The sequence below is a fragment of the Amblyomma mixtum genome, chromosome 3, assembly GCF_055824585.1.
Source record: "Amblyomma mixtum isolate Tamu chromosome 3, ASM5582458v1, whole genome shotgun sequence".
Classification (NCBI taxonomy): Eukaryota; Metazoa; Arthropoda; class Arachnida; order Ixodida; family Ixodidae; genus Amblyomma; species Amblyomma mixtum.
This window is the reverse complement of record NC_143014.1, coordinates 5094631-5113764: the sequence shown is the minus strand read 5'-3', so window position 1 is coordinate 5113764 and position 19134 is coordinate 5094631. Positions and strand designations below refer to the sequence as shown.

Sequence of the window (19134 nt, the reverse complement as noted above, 5' to 3'; positions counted from 1 at the left end):
CAGGCCCGTGTACTGTGCGATGTCAGTGCATGTTAAAGAACCCCAGGTGGTTGAAATTTACGGAGCCCTTCACTATGGCATCTCTCATAGCCTGAGTTGCTTTGGGACGTTAAACCCCATAAACCAAACCAAACCACCAACACTAGTAATACTATGCCAAAAAAGCTATATATTCACCCCAAAAAGCCTATTTTTGAAAATTCTTGAAAGTGTTCGCTGAAACACCCGGTATATTTGTATGCACACAGCTGGAAAAACCATCAGGTTAAGCAAAATACCACCTTGACAAATTTGCTTCGCCTTGCCGTTGCATGCAGAGAAGCCACAAAGCCCGAATTCATGTATATTGCCGAAACTAAAGTTTAGCCTGCTCGCAAAGCTGCGTGTGCAAAGAAACTGTCGTGCCTCTGCGCACAACCTTGAGGCTTTGTTTGCCTGCAGAACTTGAAAAGCACACCTTAAGTCCGGCTTGCCCACAAAACTCTGCACAAAGACGCAATTCTAGTCCAGCCCAAAATCCAGATAGCTTGCACAACCTTCATGAGCAAGCTGTTCCTGTTGAAAGCAAGATTCAGGTTTCTTGGCTTGCCTCCTAGTGAGGAATTGTAGTAATGCTTGCAACCTGTTCAATCAGCTGGGTGCCTAATCCCTAATGACTGCAGGAAACAAGACGACCTTTTTCACACTGACACTCGACAGCATCTCTGCAAACTATTTACAATGTTAATTTGAGCCAGCAGGCCAGTGTGAAGTGTGCAGCACAAAACCAATGTGTTTTACCCTGAGATTACACCTTGGCACACGCATAGAATGACACTGATGATAAAGCAGATTTGGCCTGTATGGACGGGCCAATCCCTGACCGTCGTCCTGCTCCTCCATGAACATCCAAGAGAGTGCGGCCAAGACAGCTGTGACAGGAAATCATCTTTTTAAGTGAACACAAGAAGCAACTGCAACACGAGAGTCACAGAAGCTTGCAATAATGCCAATGATGATGGTGACTTCTTTGTCTGTCCCAAAGTTCTCAAAATGAGTATTTTATTATTCAAGTTAAGTTAGGCATTGACCTAAGCGCACACATTGTGTTGGATGCTAAATGTCCAATGCATCTTATTACACCTGTCCTTGCAGAGATGCTTTCTGCATTAGGAAAAGTAACTGTTGGTCAAATGTGCAGGGAAACCCCAAGGTGGAGCAGATTTGTAATAAGGGAGGAGTTACTCATTTGCATCCACCCAAGTGCAGGCATACGGCTACAAAGGAAGGCTATACAGCTTTCTCAGAAACTTCGTAGTTAAAGAAAAATTCCTCCTGGTCCGGGGTTCGAACCCGGGACCACCGCTTCACCGGAGCAGTCACTCTACCAGTTGAGCTAACCGAGAAGGTTAGCATATGCCAAGGCTCTTAACTGGGCTAGTTGGTTGCTATAATTCGACATAATGGCTAGCACACACGGAAGGAATCCTGTCACTAACGTCACTAGACAGGACACTAGCATTTGTCCTGTCTGGATCCCTGTCTCCCTTGTGCGCTAGCCATTATGTCGAAGTTAGCATATGGTAGCGCAAGAGCGAATTGATCAATAACTTGAAATGGGAACATTGTTGGTCAAACACTTGACCAGCGATGACCCCTAAACATTTCACCAACACGAGTTATTGATCAACGACGAGCGCTATCATAGGATAGCGCTCGTCCTTGTCATGTCTTTGCTTTGCCCTCGTTTTTTCTGCGCAATTTTTTCAGTATGCATATCAACCAACTTGCCCAACTTTGCAACTGGAAGTTTACTTCTAAAAACTGGGTTGTGATGCTGCTGTTGGGCTGTTGCACTGGGCTGAGTGAAAGGGCGAGACACCGCATGGTGTGTGTGCTGATCGCAGCCATATGGAACCGCCACTGAACTGTAACAGCAGCCAGAACATGACACTCTTTGGTGACATTTATTCATAGTTTCATGTCAGTGTCCTCATATGCAGTTCAAAAATCTGCTTAACTAAGTATCTGCCCTAAGCAGGCAATGACACTCGGCAAACAGCGCTACACTAGCAGACGACATATGGCGAGGAGATGAAACCCACCAGTCTGCTTGGGGGCAGCGGGACAATGCTGCAAAAAGCAACACTGCACTACCTAATTCAAAGGTACAAGGGTACAACAGTCTCACCACGCTCCCCGCTTTCAGTATTTTCATTTTCTCCTTCCACCGAGTATGACTCCTACTCAATAGCCAGCTAGCTGTGGCACGGATTTGGTTAAAACTGAATTTAGTACAAATTTATTAGTATTTTTTTTTACACAGAAAAATCTAAACCTCAGTCAGAGTCTGTGCGTCAATTCAGGATGCTGAACTCATATACCGTACTGCAGCATACCATACCAAGTATGCTGCCACCTAGAACTCAAAGAAACTGTAAATTTTGGAAATTAGTGTCCCAAAGTGACACATGGGCTATTAAAAAACAAGCTATATCAATGTGGATCTGCGTGGCCTTAAAGACATTTCCAGTGCCCACATGGGCTGAGGCCATTGCAATGACCTCGTTATCTTGGAAAGAAACTAGAGCAACTGTTATGTTCATCTAGGGTGGGTTTAATGTGAACTGAAACCAAACGCTACAATAGCAATGCTTCTTTACGTAGGAAGCCTCGGCGTAGCTACCACAGCCTACCTTTCTCACTTTTGTTTCTATTTTTCACTGCTCAACCTACCATGCGGTTTCCACAAATAGTGCCACCAGCCAAACTCTCAAACCTTTCTCTGCTAAGGAAAAAATTTCACCAAATGAAGTAACCATACATGTGGCATCCGACGTGTTCGCTTCGACACAGTTCCTGTGTGCTGCACTACGACTGATCTGCCAAGTCCCCAGTGGAGACATACACTATATATGCTTGCTTCCTTCCAATGATTTCAACAGCAAGGCCATTACAGTTGGAGCAGACAACGATAACTGTTTTCCTTTGGCTTTTTTGGCTTTCCTTTCGAAAATTGCTATCAAGCAATGCACTTTGTCAGCTGTATTATTCAGTTATTAATGCTTCGTTCCAAATGCACAAGCAGCAAGCACTGGTGTCTGACAGCTGCTAGCAAAGGTTTGACTTTTGAGGAACTAGTTCCTGTTATTTGGGCCCCTTTCTGCATTTGAATCTGTACATCGAAAAGCTCCAATTTTGAAGAAACAACTCATGCTTAAACAGCTATGGCAGGGATTCTGGCAGCACTTTACACATTTCCGTGCACAGATATTAAAGAAACAAAACAAAAACCAACAATAGGAAAAAACACTTCGTAGCGCAATCTTTGCGCTTTTCAAAAGCGCAAGCTCTGCTCCCTGAAAGTAAGGCGACAAAAGTGCACAAGTCGCCGCCGCAGGACACTCCTTCCAGCTCACAGTGGCAATCAATGTCACAGAGAGCAAAGTACAGGCGCCGACACAAGTTTTCAGAACACGCAAATTACAACAAAATTTATTTTCTGAACAGTTTCAGCATGCATCCACGAACTGACGGATGAACTACGTGCTTTCCTTCGCGAACAACACGATGCACTTCTTAATGCCAGGCTGGGCCTCTACGTAGAGGGAAAATTGAGGCTTTTTGTGATTTCGGCATTCCGAAAACTTTCGTGGGCACATACACGTACTTTTCTTTCCACTTGGGTGCAACTTATGCCCCATCGAAGTCGCCTACGGCACTGGGACCGTGGCATGTGATGAGCATTGACCACTGACGCACTCGCCTTACCATGATTTACTGAGAAAGAAAACAGCTACAAGCATTTCAGGAGACCATGCTATGCTGCGAAAGAAAAGTGGCAGTCAAATTCCGATTCAATGTCAGGAGTCTCCATGCAGACAGAACCGCCAGCTATTTTCGGCAGAAGCTGGCGCTGCCTTTGTAAACTGCATCGCTATCCTCCTCCTGTCACTCTTGCTCTGGACGTAGTGAAAAGGTAATCTAACGGTTTCACTGCGAAAAAAGAAACTGACTGCTGCTGCTGCAAAAAAAAAAAAAAAAGGCAACAGCGAGGCGCGCTCGCTGTTCCGACCCAAACGTACTTATCTTTCCGGCCGCAAAAAGAAATGCGTTCACAGGCGTGCAGGGCACCTTATCTTGCAGTAACTACAGTCGATACTCGTCTCAGGTAAGAAGCTAGTTCGAATAAATTAAGAAATAATGCAGACAGCCACTTACGCTCCAAAGAGTGAGACGTCCATCTTGGTAACGTTGTTTATGGAAGCATTTTCTTATAAAGTCAACAGATGGCGCCAGAGTGCAAACGCATTTTGTTACAAAACCGACAGGTGGCGCCACAGGGCATCATACTGATTTTTTTAGTGATATTATGATATGTCAACGTTTTGAATTTGTTCTCAACAAAGAGCGAATTTTTCTCGGAACGTTTGAAAGCGTAAACTCCCCATACGTGCGCGCCGCGCATGAACGGGTATGAAAGGTTGTAAAGTGCATTCCATGTCGTACATAGGATAAAAATACATGTCAACATAAATTGATTTTCAGCATCATGCATCATTTCTGGCTTCCCACAAGGTATAATTGGCAAAATTAGGCTAGTATCTGGACTACACCAGGTCCTGTCTTGGCCGTATGACCGTCCAACCAGGTTTAATAAAAATGTCTTACTGAATGATGCAGCCATGTATTGCAAAATTAGGATCCCGCAGCACTGCAGCAGTGCAAAATTGCATTCTTCATAAAGTTCCTGTTACTCAGTGCAGCCATTCATTGCACTTTACAGCTGCAGGCTGAAGTGCAATGCACAGACGAGTAAAAATAATGGTAACCATTAGCAACGAACAGTGCTGTATAAGCAGCATTGTACTGCAGTCACTTTTAACACATTTCTGGAAGTATGCACTAGTTTCAGTCACAAGTTGCACAGCAATGCGCCTTTGGTAATGTATTTAACAGCAGCGCCCATGTTAACTTTTCACATTTTTACAAGTAAGTAATGCCTTTCACAACAGCTTTAAGGAACACAAAGCAGCCTTTGTCTGTAGTTGCTCACAGCTAGCACACCACTGCAGTGGCTAATCACTGATGAGTCCACAAAGTATCTCAAGATCAGAACTGTTTATTTTCCAACTCCATGTAGCCCGGTTCCCAAGCAGCTGACAGCTGTCAATAGCTCAGGGGCACCAGGAGGATTGCACGAAAATCAGAACAAAACACTGCCAGGACCTTGCACATGTGGTGAATGGATATCATTACAAATGGTAAGACCACAGCACAGAGCAGAGGAGTAAAAAAAACTGCAACAAAGCATGTAACTAGCAGTAAACTAAAATGAAAGGTACCTGGCAATAGTACTGGGAGATGTGTAGTGATGGAAAAGTCAGCAAGGACCACGGCTTCAAAACACAAAACCATACTCATGATTTCTTCACCACTACACACACTGACATTTTCCACATCTCTACCTTTCAAATTCATTAAAGGGACATTGAGGAGAGCACTTTCAATATTTTTTTTATAGCAAAATCCGATAGTTCGTCATGTCATGGCTTTGTTGCCACTTGGCCGGCAGCGAAAGATGCATTTATTTCTAAGAAATTTGGATTCGAACTTTAAAAAGTTTTTCCCGCTGCTCTGATTCAAACTTGGGATTCTCCTATGACGACACAGGACTAAGTGACGTGAAACATGATGTAACGCAGACTCCGTGATTTCTGGCGGCCAGCAGTGCGGCCTAGCAGCAGCCGAAAAAGCTACCGCCGGCAGCGCCGTCGCTACAGTCGCTTCGCTTACGTTTGCACTGCTGTTTTGCCAGCGTTACGATGGATCTCGTTCTCGAAGCCGTCAACGAAGTTCTCGCAAATAGACACCTTTAGCATACCGTGTACCTTGTTACTATAGAGGCTAGAAGGTTTGACTTCTAGCCTCTATATTGTTACCGCTAGCGGAATACCGGGAGCCCGCAACACCGGTGACCAGGCGCTGATTGGTCCCGATGCTTCAGGCGCGCGCGTAGCTGCCGGGCACGTGGCGCCATCTGGCGACGTCAAGGAGATTTGCACATGCATTGGCTGTGCCTCAGTGATTTGTGACTTCTCGGATCCTAGAGTTGCTAGAACCATTGGTTCTAGCAACACTGCTTTGTCCTATGACGTCATAACGCTTGTACTTGCGAGTTTGGCCTGTGGCGGCGATACCTGTATTTTGGTTCTTGCTCTTTTCTACGTTACAAGAGCTTTGTTGTCAGTATGAGTGGCGTTTTTGTAATCAGGAGCTGGTATTCTGTCGATACAAGCCAACTTCAATTTCTCCTCAGTGTCCCTTTAAAGCACGAAAATCTAGGGCCTTTGGGCACAATGAACATGTCATTTTGATGCTGAATTATCATACACAATAAAAGATGATGATGATAGTGAATTTTTATGGTGCAAGGGCATCTGCGGCCAAAGAGCGCCATGACGCAAGGTATTTTTCGTTTGCTCAAGGTGGGGTCAAAGACCAATTCCCAAGAATTTCACCCTGATTAAGCCGGGCACTGGGCCAGGGGATGCTTGAACCCATTGTATCACCGGTGGGTACCCGGCGGCAATGGGGATGGAACCCCGCATCTCCTGCATGCGAGGCGGGTGCTCAGACCACTAGGCCGCCTCTGCGGTACAATAAAAGAATCATCACTATGTAAATGCAGCACAAGCAGTGCAGTTACAGACATGGAAGCAAATGTATATAAGATGTGCATGGGTGTAATCCCCATGTGGCATAGGTCGAGACCCTGAAAAAGTGACCAGTTTCTCGATGTCGTTGATTCAGCTACTTTCAAAAGGCATACTTGCCAACGGCACAGGTAAAAGCGTACTAAGTGCATGCCAATTCTGATTCGGGTGCCAACATCACAGACCCAGCAAACCAAAAACCTCTCTGAGACATCTAGCTAGACGTCTCTGAGAGGTTTTTGGTTTGTTGGGAGATGTCGTAGAGGGATTTTGTTTTGAAACCGGTAGGCCTCAAGACAGCTGAAGAATTCAGGAGGAGAACAGAGGGAACAGAGGATCGGTTTATCGGGTGTAACGTCCCAAAGCGACTCAGGCTATGAGAGACGCTGTAGTGAAGGGCTCCGGAAATTTTGACCACCTGGGGTTCTTTTAACGCCCAGTCAAAAAAAACCAATTGGATTTCCAATCGGTTCCAATTGGACGAGTTCAGTTTCCAATTGGTTCCAATTGGAATGGTGTTCCAATTGGATGGTCCAAATGGACTATTTAATTGGACCGTCGGGTTTCCAATTGGTCCCAATTGGAATGGTGTTCCAATTGGATGGTCCAAATGGACTATCCAGTTGGACCATTTGGGTTTCCAATTGGTGAGCCCAATTGATCTTACCCATTGCATCCAATTGGTCCGCCGAACTGCACCCAATTTATCCAATGAATGTTTGCATGTTTGACGAAAAAGGTAGAACTAATATGGTACTTACAATAAGAGCTATCAGCAGCTTAGCCTAATAAATTGTACTCATCACCTACACCACCACTGGAGATGAAATTAAATTAAATAACTGCGCTCAGTGGGCAAGCACCACCGGCCCCAGCATGAGAGCCTAATAAATTGGGTATATAAGTTGGAGCAGAAGTGTGTTCTCTGGATGTACATATTGAGCTAATGTATGCTACTAGTGCCTGAATGTGCAGTGTTGCTTGTGTGTGATGTATGTGTGTCTGTTGGCTTTGATTTCCATAAAAGCATGTTAATTTCAATTCCGTAGAAAAATGTTGATTGGCACTACCCAGTAAAAAAAAACCATTGGGACCAATTGGTTTTCAGACACCATTGGAACCAATTGGTCTTTCCAATTGGTTCTAGCCAATTGGTTCCAATGGTGCCCAAAAATCAACTGGTTCCAATTGGAAATCTCAATGGTTTTTTTTTGACTGGGCGTGCACTGACATCGCACAGTACACGGGCCTCTAGAATTTCTCCTCCAAAGAAATTCCAGCCGCCGCGGCCGGGATCGAACCCACGTATTTTGGGTCAGCAGCCGAGTACCATAACCACTGAGCCACCGCGGCGGCTGGGAACAGAGGAAATTTGCTCTACGCGTGTAGAGCAAATTTCCTCTGTTCCCTTTGTTCTTGGCATGCCAAGACAACGTGGTGTATTCAGTCCTGTTGACGTGTGGTGGTTCATACATCAGCCAAACTGGCCGGTGTCTAAATGAAAGACTTAAAGAGCATGCAAACAATGTTAAGAACGCGGCCCGCCACATAGGTATTCACTGTTGTGACTGTTCATGTTACCCAGAATTCAAAAACAGCCAAGCAGTTACCAAACACAAGGATAAGCTTACACGAGAGATTATTGAGGCATCTGAGATCATGAAGCTGGGTGCGAATTGTATCAGCACTCCTTCCGTTGCCATCTCGATGAAAGAGCACAACTTCCTGATTTCAAATGATCGATGTACACGCGATACAGCTGCATGCGCATAGTGACTGGGATTGATACTTTCTGCTGTTCTCCGTTTCTTTGTTTTTTCTAAGGTGCAAAAGAGTATATATATGCTGTTAGCATCCGGAATAAACATTTGTTGTCAGTTCAGCGCTGTGTTCGTCCCTTTCTCCCCTTTGGCTCTGTGCCGTAGCGCTGCTTCACTAGATATGTCAGACCAACTCGCCCACCAGTTCATGTTGTTCACTTACAAGGTTCAGGTTAGGATTCAATGAACTGTTAACAGTTCAAAGAGCTGTTCTAACACTTCACTGAAGCAGTTCAAAGAACTGTTAGAACTCAAATCTGAATCCTTCACATTCTCCACGGTGGTGTTCCTTGGCCCAACATAAAATAAAAAACGGTGCTTGAAACCGGGCTGCAGCTTCCTCAGTCCTGCTACGATGCTCAGAACCAAAGAGGGCGGCCGCTCCCCGGCTCTAAACAAAAGCCAGTGCTTGTATGCCACAAACACGGCACACATGGTACCAATCCACAGCAAGCATCTCCAGGTTTGGCTCTCGCTGAGCTGTCAGGAAGAGGTGCTAGAAAAATAGGCATAATTTTGATCAGGTGGGTTGTACAGGCCATTACCATTCAACACCAGTACCTTTACATATATTTTGAACGAGCTATGTAATTTTTTAAGGAAAGAGGCATACAGAAAAATGGCAAGGTTTTTCAGGCCACTGGCATGCACCTGTCATGCATCAGTAGCCAGAGACAAAGCAGGTGCAGTTTCATCACATGCAGATGAAAAGAGGAAGTTCATTGAAACAAATATTTCAAATAGCAACTGCGTGGGTGCAAAACTAAAGGGCACAATCTTTCACCCATACAATGGCTTATAAAGACTGCTGATGTATACAGCTGCAGACATAAGACTGCGAACAGAATTGAAAAGAACACCAAGGTCAAAGTGAAGTATGCCTATATCGACTGATTACTGTGTTCTAATAACAAAACAGCAACTTTGACTGAATAGAGCTTTCATAAGCTGGAAATGGCACTGGCTGCCAACAACAGTCTCCGCCGTGACTATTTTACGCCACAAACTGCTTCACAGACTGCGTCAACTAGTATTGAGAAAGTGCAGTTTTGGGGCATCCCACGTCATTTGTATTCGACCAACCTCACACCACCGAGTTTGCTTGTTGTTTGTCCTGCTTTAAAATGTATGAGGTAATGTATGAGGTGGGACATAATGAGGTCCCACAACAGCAAAGTTCACTCAGGAATGCATGAACTGCGCTAACCGATTTGAAATAATAATTTTTCCTCACAATATATAGGCACTTGCCAAGAACTGGCAAAAAAAAACTTAAAAGAGGGCTGTGTTGAGTACTAGCAATGTAGTTATTTTAGTACCTTGATTAAACCTTCTGTACAAGAAATTTAAAAATCCAGCTCCAGCTTACCACTGAATGCACCTCATATCTGCGTGCACAAAGGAAGTGAAAGTCAGAGGTGCTCCTGGAAATGAACGTTAGGTACGCAATACTGCCGAGAAGAAGCAGAGGTATGTAAAAATGATGACATGTATGGAGACTAGAATCGAGTGGCTATCAGATGGTTGAACAACTCTGCAAAAGTCATGCAAGCTGTCCAGCTTCATTGCTGTCTGCTGGCAGTACACTGCATTGGTAGATCTGCAACACTGCTTTGAGAACAACGTGAACCATCCTAGGCTATACATAGCTTGGTCATGATGTCACGTCATTGATATCGCTGCTATGGCGGCCATGTTTACGAACCACTTGGCTGCCACGCATGCTTCAAGATGTGGATAAACAGATGCGTTTTGTGCTGCAACCAACTCTTTTGCTCTCTGTGCGTGGAAATGTCTTCTCTTCTGAATGCGCAGTCCTTTCACTAGGGCTAAAAATTGCAACTGATCGTGTCAGTGCACGTTCAGTACGAGGAAAAGGTTCGACAGTGCAAGAAAATTGGCCCCTCATGACTGGAAGCAGAGAAGAGCGCAGGCGTTTGCCTGTTTGCGGACACTGAATACACACTTTGTCAGCTACTTTGCGACCGTCAATTGAAAGTACACAAATCACTGTAATCGCACAATTCCTATGTTAGTGCATAGGTGAGAGCTCATCAGCAATGCAAGCTCAAGGAACGCGAAGTTCTACTTTAGAGGTCAGTGGAAAACTTTCTTTACTTTTAGGCTATTTGAGCTGGGTTAGCTCATCTCGAGGTGTTAATATTGCACTGCCAGTAAATGTTAGTTTCTTTTTTTGCTGCAAAAAATAGACAGTTCACAAAAACATGTATTTCTGCTGTCAGCTGTGGGCGGGATGAAAAAAGATCAGCGCATGGCTAGGGTGCCTCGATATTGTTGCGGGAAAGAATATATTGTTATTTACACAAGCGAAGGGAGCAGCTCCGAGCGGCACCGAGAACACTGCCAGAACTTCGTTGTCGTCTTCGTCTGCTTCCACTAGTTCAATCGCTCATTGTCGTCATCTACCTGCTTTGATATGGAACGATGCATCGAGGCACCCTACGCAAGGCTTAATCAGCGTCCCTGCTACGTTGGCCTTCGCATGCTGTTTTTGCATGGGCCTCAGCTTGCCTCTTCTCACTGTGTATTGTCTCACTGTGTGCTGGCACTATGCGAAATTTTCATGCTTGGCCCAAAGCATGAAGCGATGGGGCCCAGTCAAGCTTTGTCTCCTCGAGCTACTTGAGTGGTCACCATTTCAACAAAAAACATCTGGTTAACCACTGGCGCTTTCCTTGCTTCACCATTGTCACATACTCGACAGTTGAAGTTGCAAATTTACCTGTTATGAAGAATGCACCCCATACTTGATGGTAGCGGTTTTTGTGGTCAAAGTTGGCTCGTTAAATGCGTGCCACACGCAAGCTCTATCGCTCTGTTCAGTGCGCCTTCATTCGCTCACACAGCGAGAAAATTTCTGTTCGTCGGGTGTTTCCTACCACAGCTACTGCTGCGCTTGGACTGCCGAAATATAGCGTGCTGCCGTGCTGAAATGATGTGTAATGCATACTGCAGGAGCTAGTGGGTTAAGCATATCCTAGAATTTCTTTCACTGACATCAGTGCAAGCTATGAATAAGTAGTACAGGACATTTCTGGAATGTAAAACACGCTTACATCAAAGTTGAGAATTGTGGCACCTAGCCTGGAAAGGCGCCACACCAGAAGCCTGTTCAGGTGAGGGCGGTCAGCCTCCTTCTCACGCCCCAGTTCGTCCCCTCGGGGCACTATCTTGTAGACGAAAATGTGGCTTGCGTACTGCTTCACTTCTGCCAAAATCTCCTGCATAGAAAATATTGGATTATGAGCAGTGAACAACAATGCTTTGTTTTTGCAAGACCATTTTTACATCAGGAATGCAGAAGAATGCAAAGTGCAAGCACGTGTTTTCCACATCTGCCTCTTCAGCACTTCCAGCATCGATGATATGCACAGACTGACAGCTCCCAGCTTTATTTGAAAGTTCTATAAAGAACGAGACCTACAGTTTCAAAGACAACTACGACACTAAGCTGCACTTCCACAGCATTGCGAAGACAAGCTCCCGCATTGAGGGTCACCAAACAACACAAGCATACATGAAAAATAAACTGCTCCGGAAGGAGAAAAGTTAGCCCCATCTGCACACTGTAGCAACTAGTAAACCAAGTACAATAGCGGACAAAATGTGTACTTTGCTTTAAGCAATTTTATCCTCTGTCGCCGATTTCGAACAGCAAAGCAGCATGACCTTAAACACAAAACAGATCCCACACACTACCCAGTGCTTCACTTCCAGACTATAAAACGCGGCGCACCATGACGAACATCAGTAAAAGTGGCTTACCTCGAGGCGTGCAACGATCGTTGACACTGTCGTTTCCGCCCACGTAAACACAAATGAAATCTAATTGAGGCCGAAGGTGAATTCCCCGGACAAGATCCGGCAGCGTCTCCGTTGTGGCTCCACCGAAGCTAAAGGTGACGACGTTCACCGTATTCTGCAGCGGGATTCGGACTCTCTCGAGAAACTTCACCTGGGGCGCGATTACGAGTTGCTCAAAATCGTCTCAATCGGAAAGTGTCTCAAAAAGTGTCTCATTTGCCCCGTTCCTATTGGTCGGTCGTGACCAGCGGCCATATTGGTTTTTTGCGTCACCGGCCGACGTCAGAAGTGCGCCAGAAGTGGTGACGTTGCTTGCCTAATTATGCGAGCCGATTGAGACGATTTTTTGAGACTAGAACGAGTGGTCTCAAACCGCTCGAGACAGAAAATGGCGGTTGTTTACATGGCCGGTGGCCGCGCGAGCAGCGGTGTAAGAGGGTGCATGAAGACGGTTTTGACGTGCCGGACGAGTTGTTTCGACGTTTTGACATAGGAAAGAGCATAATGGCTGTGCGACGAACTCGGCGTTGAACTTGGAGGTGTGCGGGTGAGTGCGCGGTCAGTGGAGCGGCAAGTGCCTGTGCGCGCCTTCGCCGCCGGTGGGTTTCAAGACACCGTAGGAAATGAAGTAAACGTCGGCGTAGCCCAACCGACTGTGCAAGTGTTTGCGGTGAGTTGCGGAGACCACTGTCAAAGTTAAGTCGCAGAAGGTGCGCGCTTTCCGGCGAGACCCCTCAAGACAAGGCGGCGGCGAAGGTGGACTTCCTTCGCATAAACTTTCGCCACCGCAGTATCCCCGGCGGCGTCATCCGAGCATCATCCGAACGGAACGGCACCACCAACACGAATATCACGTGCTTAACCCGAAGCGGGCGGCATGAGTTGGTTACGAGGCGGAAGAGTGATTGTTGCCGCAGTGACCGGGCGTGCCGGCTCTTAATTCCCGCAGAGGTTGCAAGCTCCCATCAGCTGCACCGGTCTGCTTCCGTATGTCGGCAGTTGCTGCAGTGTGATTATTCATGGTCGCCGGGTATTTTCTGAACAAAAATAAATAGAATCACGCATCGCCCTTGGAGCACATTTGCCATCGATAGCAGCAAGGTGAGTTCACACTGGCGAGTCGCGGAGGTCGCGCGACAGGCTTAAATCGATTTATTACGCTCCCTCTCCGCTTTACATGTGCTTCGCAAACCGTAACTAATTGACCGAAATCGGTCGCCTAGAATACTAGCGCGACGATTGCAACTTGCCAGTGTGAACTTGCCTTAAAGCTGCCTTCGCCGGTTTTCGAGCCAAGCGCTCCTTGCAAATTGATCTCGGCAGGCTCGTAGCAATCACTGCCTTTAAACAGATTTTTCCGCGCACTTCAGACGTTTGCGCAGTACTTTGATTCTGCGTAATGTGTAAAAAAGGAGGACAGCCGTCGAATCAGCTGATTTTTTTTCTGGCTGCCATGTTTACGATGGGTGAATATGTGGGTGGAGGGATAAGGCTGAATGTAGCTGAATCCTTTGAATCAGGCGGCAGCTCACGCCACCTAGCCGACGCTTTTCCAGCGTCAGTGCACCCTCGCGGCAGCAAAAGTGACTGAAGAGCAAACTTAATTGCAGAACTGAGGACGCTTCTTGTTTTGCTTAATGTTGTTAGGTTTGAAACATAGTTTGTTGGGAAAATAAAACATTGTTCATTTTGTTAACGGCTTGTTTACAGCAAAACGTTTGCATACGGTCCCCTATTGCGCAACTAAATGCTTCCTGGGTGGATCCCTGCTACTAGCCGCTAAAGCCCCTAGCTAGGGACTTCACTGGCCACCGCTGATTGGTTGTCTTCGCGTTCGCATCTTGCGGTGTCGTCATTTTGACGTCAGAGTCTCAAAATTGAGACGAAAACGGCAACTCCGCGCACGCTGCCCGGCATGTTGATCTTCGCGCTGCGCTGACGACAAAGGCAAAAGTGGAAAAAGGGCAAAAGAAAAATCCTGGTGACAGGTTAGACCCAACTAGGGACATCTGTGTCTTCTTTTAGGTACTTTCAAAACACATGCAGTTCAATGCAACAGGGAAACCTAAGGACAACCTCACATTCGTATTGCGGGCGGATTTTATGGTGTCTTCGGCTGACGGCACTCGTGGAGTTTTGTACGCACTCGTGCGGTGCCCCACGTTCGGCTGGATGCCACTCGTGCAGTGCCGTACATTCGGGTGGGACGAGCACGACACGCGTGCGCTCCACTGCGCCACCGCGGAGACCGACGGTGGAGCGCGGTGCAATCCCGTCGTGCAGCGCGTGCTAGCAGACGACGCTGTTCACGCTCGTTGGTTGACGCAGCATCGGCGAAGAGGAAAAACGGACGATGCATTACAAGTGGGCACATTTTAAAGAAATGTTGAATATTATAGGCGCTGCAATGCATGTATTCGCGCTGCAATCACGCAGCCACCGGCCGGCAAGCCATGTGCCTTCCGTCATGAGGAAATTAAAGGTTTGTCAATATTTTTAGTCTTGCAAGTTCTGCCTTAGCTCTTGCAGCGAACGGCATATGCTGTTCATCCGGCATGTCTGCACTTTATAACATCATCGTACTTTTTGCCAATGTATGCACAGGTTAAAGGATATCAATAAAGCGACAACGTGGGGCGCTTAGTGGATTGAAAATCAGCTGCTGATATTTTCAAAAGTTACTCTAGCTGAAGCTCTAAAGGCGTATGCATCGAAACCGGCAAGCACCTTGGTGTGGTGTCTTACAAACCTGCGCCCCCATAATTAATCGCAGTATCTCACGAGCTGGCTCGTGGGTCCCGCGTTTCCCGCCGATTCTAACAAAGCCTGTACAAGCACGGTACTGAGCACTGTTGTGAAGAGGCTGTTGCTAGTTATACGAACTGTTGACTGCGCTCGTTGGCGTCGGTCGCTCGTTAGAATAGCCTCTGAGATTATCGATGGTCTCGGAGGCCTCGGTTAACAGACGGAAGAAAGAGCAACGGCACTCTGCGAGTGTTTCGCACGTTCAGCTGATGTGCAAGGAGACGTGCCACTCGTGTAGTATTTGACGTCATTTCCTGCGCACTGGCACGGAGGCAGTGCGTGTCAGCCGAAGACACCATAATTATTAGTCCATTAGTCTCGTGCGTCGTCGAGGGCGGAGCGCGTAGAGCGCTCTCTGCAAACACACACCGGAAGTCAGTTGTGGTCGTTTAGCTTACTTGGAGCGCACTCTGACGACTGGAGTGCGCTCGAGTCCTTTAACTTAACGCGCCCAATAACTCTGTAACTCTATGGGTTAGGGAGGCTTCTTATTTGTGTTAATTTTTTGTGCTCATTTTTTTTTTCAAGTTTATTTTGGGCTATTTTTGAGTTACATGCCATTTGTGCTACTTGGCGATTAGCGCTCGGACCCATCTGGTAACCCTGACAAGCACATGTTTGTAAGGCGAGCGAAGCCTAAGCAGCCGAAGGGCCGCTGAGATCTAGGGACCGTTGCTGAGAGGTGAGTGCTACAGGCAAGCCATGCGGCATCAGAGGTCATTGCTTTTACGCCGAGATTTTTTTTCAAACTTACAGCGTGATGAAGCATGCGGTCGACTTTTCCGCTCCGGCAGCTTGGGAGCAGCGCTTTGAACGTGTTCTCCCCGCCGTTTGACCGCTTTGCGCGACATTGGCAAAGCGGCCATTGAAGGTTTGCTGCGCTAGTTTTGCTCCCTGGACGGTAATTTTTGTCGAGAGGGGTACTACCTGCGGACACGACCGCCCTTGGGCGTGGTCTACCTACATCAACCTCTGAGGTCACATTGCTGGTTGTCTCACGATGCCGGTCGCTCCAGCTACTGGCCGCGAGATCCTCGACTGCGACTTTTTTTTTTTTGCCTTTGTATGGACCTGAACGTTTTGGAGAGGAAAGCGCATTGCTGGCATAGCCTTTAACGGCGTTGCTGGTCGTCGTCAAGCATCACAGCAATGACGAAATTTTAATCTAAAACCGTTATTTCCATGATACAGGTGGCGCGTTGCAAACCAAAGCCTGTTGCTAGAGTTGGGCTGTTCTGTCCAGCTCTCACATACTTTGTAGAGCACACTTTCGGATGGAAATCGTTGTTGGATGTGAGTGCACACCAAATAGGATGTCTGCTGCTAGAGTCGGCACGTGAAGACCGTCTCTAACAAAGTTGCGCCTGGGAGCTGGGGCACTCGATCATAGCTCGTTGTGTGCCAAACGGTAGAAGTTATTTCTGTGGCAAGAGACGGGAACCTGGTGCTCTGAAATGCTTCGGCATGAGATGTGAATTTCAGTGGAGAACAAAGTGGGTTGGAAAGTTGGTCGGCAGCGCAACACTTGTCTGCATTCTTTGCTCGTGGTAGTCAGCATTATTTATTGCCTTTGGCATGGAAGGGACATGTGCGCTTCACATGCGCACATGTCACTTCCATGCACATGCGCACAGAACTGAAGGAAATATAGACACCATTTAATACAGTGTGAAACACTTTGCTTTGTGTCATGTAATGCACGCGCACATTTCTGTCACCTTGCCTGCAGGTGCTACCAATTTTACTGATTGCAAAAGAGCCGTTGGGAATGTTTTCCAACTACAAGAATTATAAATTAATCTGAGATTTATGCTGGGCTTTAGGCTGTGTGTGGGTAGTAAACAGCTGCTGCACATTCCAAGTTTGGTCTAATGTAGGGCTTGTACCCAAGGAATTTCATTTGGATTTGCAGAGTTTGCCACCAAGACATTTCATTGTTTTTTTTTTAAATGCATTTTAAGTCTGGTGTAATAATTAACTTTAAGGGTCAACCTTACACGTCGTCATGTTGACGAAATCCAACAGCACTGTGGTGTCAGGGGCTGACATGTTGTCTCCCTGATGTTCTGCAGGGGTCACCACCCCTAGTCCACTTTGTTGGAAGGGGACAGGTGTGCCCTCCTCTTGATCTCTGCCAGCTGATATTGTTTCAGTAGACATTTAAAATTTTATGTAATGTATGAAAACAAAATAAAGAAATGTGCTTTTTATGCATACAAGTTTGAACAATGGCAGGTAGCAACTAAGTTTTATTTTCCAAAAATGATTTTTAGGTAAAATGCAAGAAAACTTGTAACGACGTGCTTGTGTCTCAAGAAATGTGGATTTTCCTGAAATAGGCAAAATGTTTGCTATTCCCCTGTGTGAAAAAACTCATACCTTGAACAGTGTTCTTGCTACCAGACCCTACAGCTGGTCGCAGGGGGCGGAACTGAATCCCGATGGCAAGGCGCAGAAAAGGAAGAGTGCATTAAAGAGGATCACGGTGCTGTTAAATCCCCTGTGGGCTTATTAGTAATAATGGTTTATTTCCACTGGAGGGCATAAAGCGGTTATCGCTTGACAAGGTTCCCTGTACAGCAAGTGGGCATACGACGGCACTTGTGATAATATCTTTTCTGAACCACAAATGTGCATCTCTTCTGGTGTGTGCAAAAATAAATTTGGGTGTCTTGGCGGATTTTTCATTGGCCATCACATAAACTTAACCATTTTCATTTCCTTAGCTCATTGCGTCGTCTTCAATTGAATGCCTAGGCATTGAAACTTCCGGGATATCATCACTGGTGGCCCCTTGAAATGTGTGAATGGAGGATTATTACTGCACAAGTGAGGGTTAGATGTTGCATGAATTGGTCGTTGCCTCCTGCGTCGTCATGTGGCGTTTTTCGTATAACCCCCAGGGCAGCGTCCCTCTTGGGGGATGTACCCTCTAGTTATTCCAATGACTTGGTGCATGGGAAGTGAGGGGTTGGTTGTTGGTCTGGTTGCATGCAGCAGCGTGAAAAGACAGGCGCCCAACACTTTATTGAGAGCAGCTTATTAAATGCCAGGTGGTCGAAATTTCCGGAGCCCTCCACTACGGCGTCTCTCATAGCCTTAGTCGCTTTGGGACGTTAAACCCCATAAACCAAACCAAACCTTATTAAATGCCTGATAGGACCCATCCATGAATAGCGAGAGTCCAGCCTGCAGCAGAGCCAAAACAGGGAGAACGGGCAAAAATTAAAAGTGCCAGCCAGAGCTGTGTTAAAAACAAAACGTAAAGTCAAAAGTGAAAGTTAACAGGAACAAAAACGTATCACAAAGGTAAAAGATAACACAAACAACCAACACTGGGCAGTTTCGAGCAAACAGGAGCAGTCTTTTCCCTAGACACCTCCCCCCCAGCTGCTCGTGCAGCCCTTTCTGGAAAGCAGCTGTGGCTGATGGACGTTAATTACCTTGGTGTATACATTGTAAGCAGAGGACGGTTTAATTTTTCAAGCCTTTACAGGACCCAATTTTTTTCAGCACAGCGGAAAGCTTGCTGTCTAATACCCGTGCCACACGCTCACAAGAAATGGCAGTAACTGCTTAAGGCCTTAAGTTTGTTAATGCCATTATTTTCGGAGTTGGTGCTACACGTCCACATTTAAGGCCGTTATCGAAAGTGACGATGACGATAACGCTTGCAAGGTAGTCAAAAGTTTCATCTGAATATAAACATTGCTAATGAGCACAATATAAGGGAAATGTTGTTCAAATGCAATATAAAAACGAGTTTTCAGAAAATACGGCTGTTCCTGCTTTACAAGACGAAAAAGTAGCCATAAACTCGCATGTCAGCACTGAAGTCGAGAGTACCTGTTAATAAGGCTGGTTAAAAAGGTGCTCTTCGCATTGAAAATGCGATATAGATGCCTCATCTGACTGAAAGTTAAGAATTAACCATTTTCTACTGGTTAGGAAGTTCTTACTAACAAAGCTGCGTGCTTTTCTGCGTGTGG

At 46.2% G+C, this 19134-nt stretch overlaps 1 protein-coding gene and 1 long non-coding RNA gene across 3 annotated transcripts in view; one reads left to right on the top strand and one right to left on the bottom strand.

Moving 5' to 3' along the window:
* Positions 1 to 8116: 8116 nt before the first annotated feature.
* Positions 8117 to 13766, bottom strand: LOC149349134 (uncharacterized). Its single transcript, XR_016289969.1, has 3 exons — positions 12302 to 13766; positions 11593 to 11757; positions 8117 to 9011 (listed from the first exon to the last, which is right to left on the bottom strand). It is a non-coding gene; the product is annotated as an uncharacterized LOC149349134 (long non-coding RNA).
* Positions 13767 to 15673: 1907 nt separating this feature from the next.
* Positions 15674 to 19134, top strand: part of Phb1 (prohibitin 1) — a 39480-nt gene continuing 36019 nt past the window's right edge. The window contains exon 1 of one of the 2 annotated variants that reach the window (XM_089578084.1): positions 15674 to 15827. The gene's annotated coding sequence lies outside the window, so the exon portion shown is untranslated. Of the gene's footprint in view, positions 15828 to 15902; positions 16017 to 19134 lie in introns of those variants that run through there. The other variant, XM_089578085.1, reaches the window with a different exon arrangement.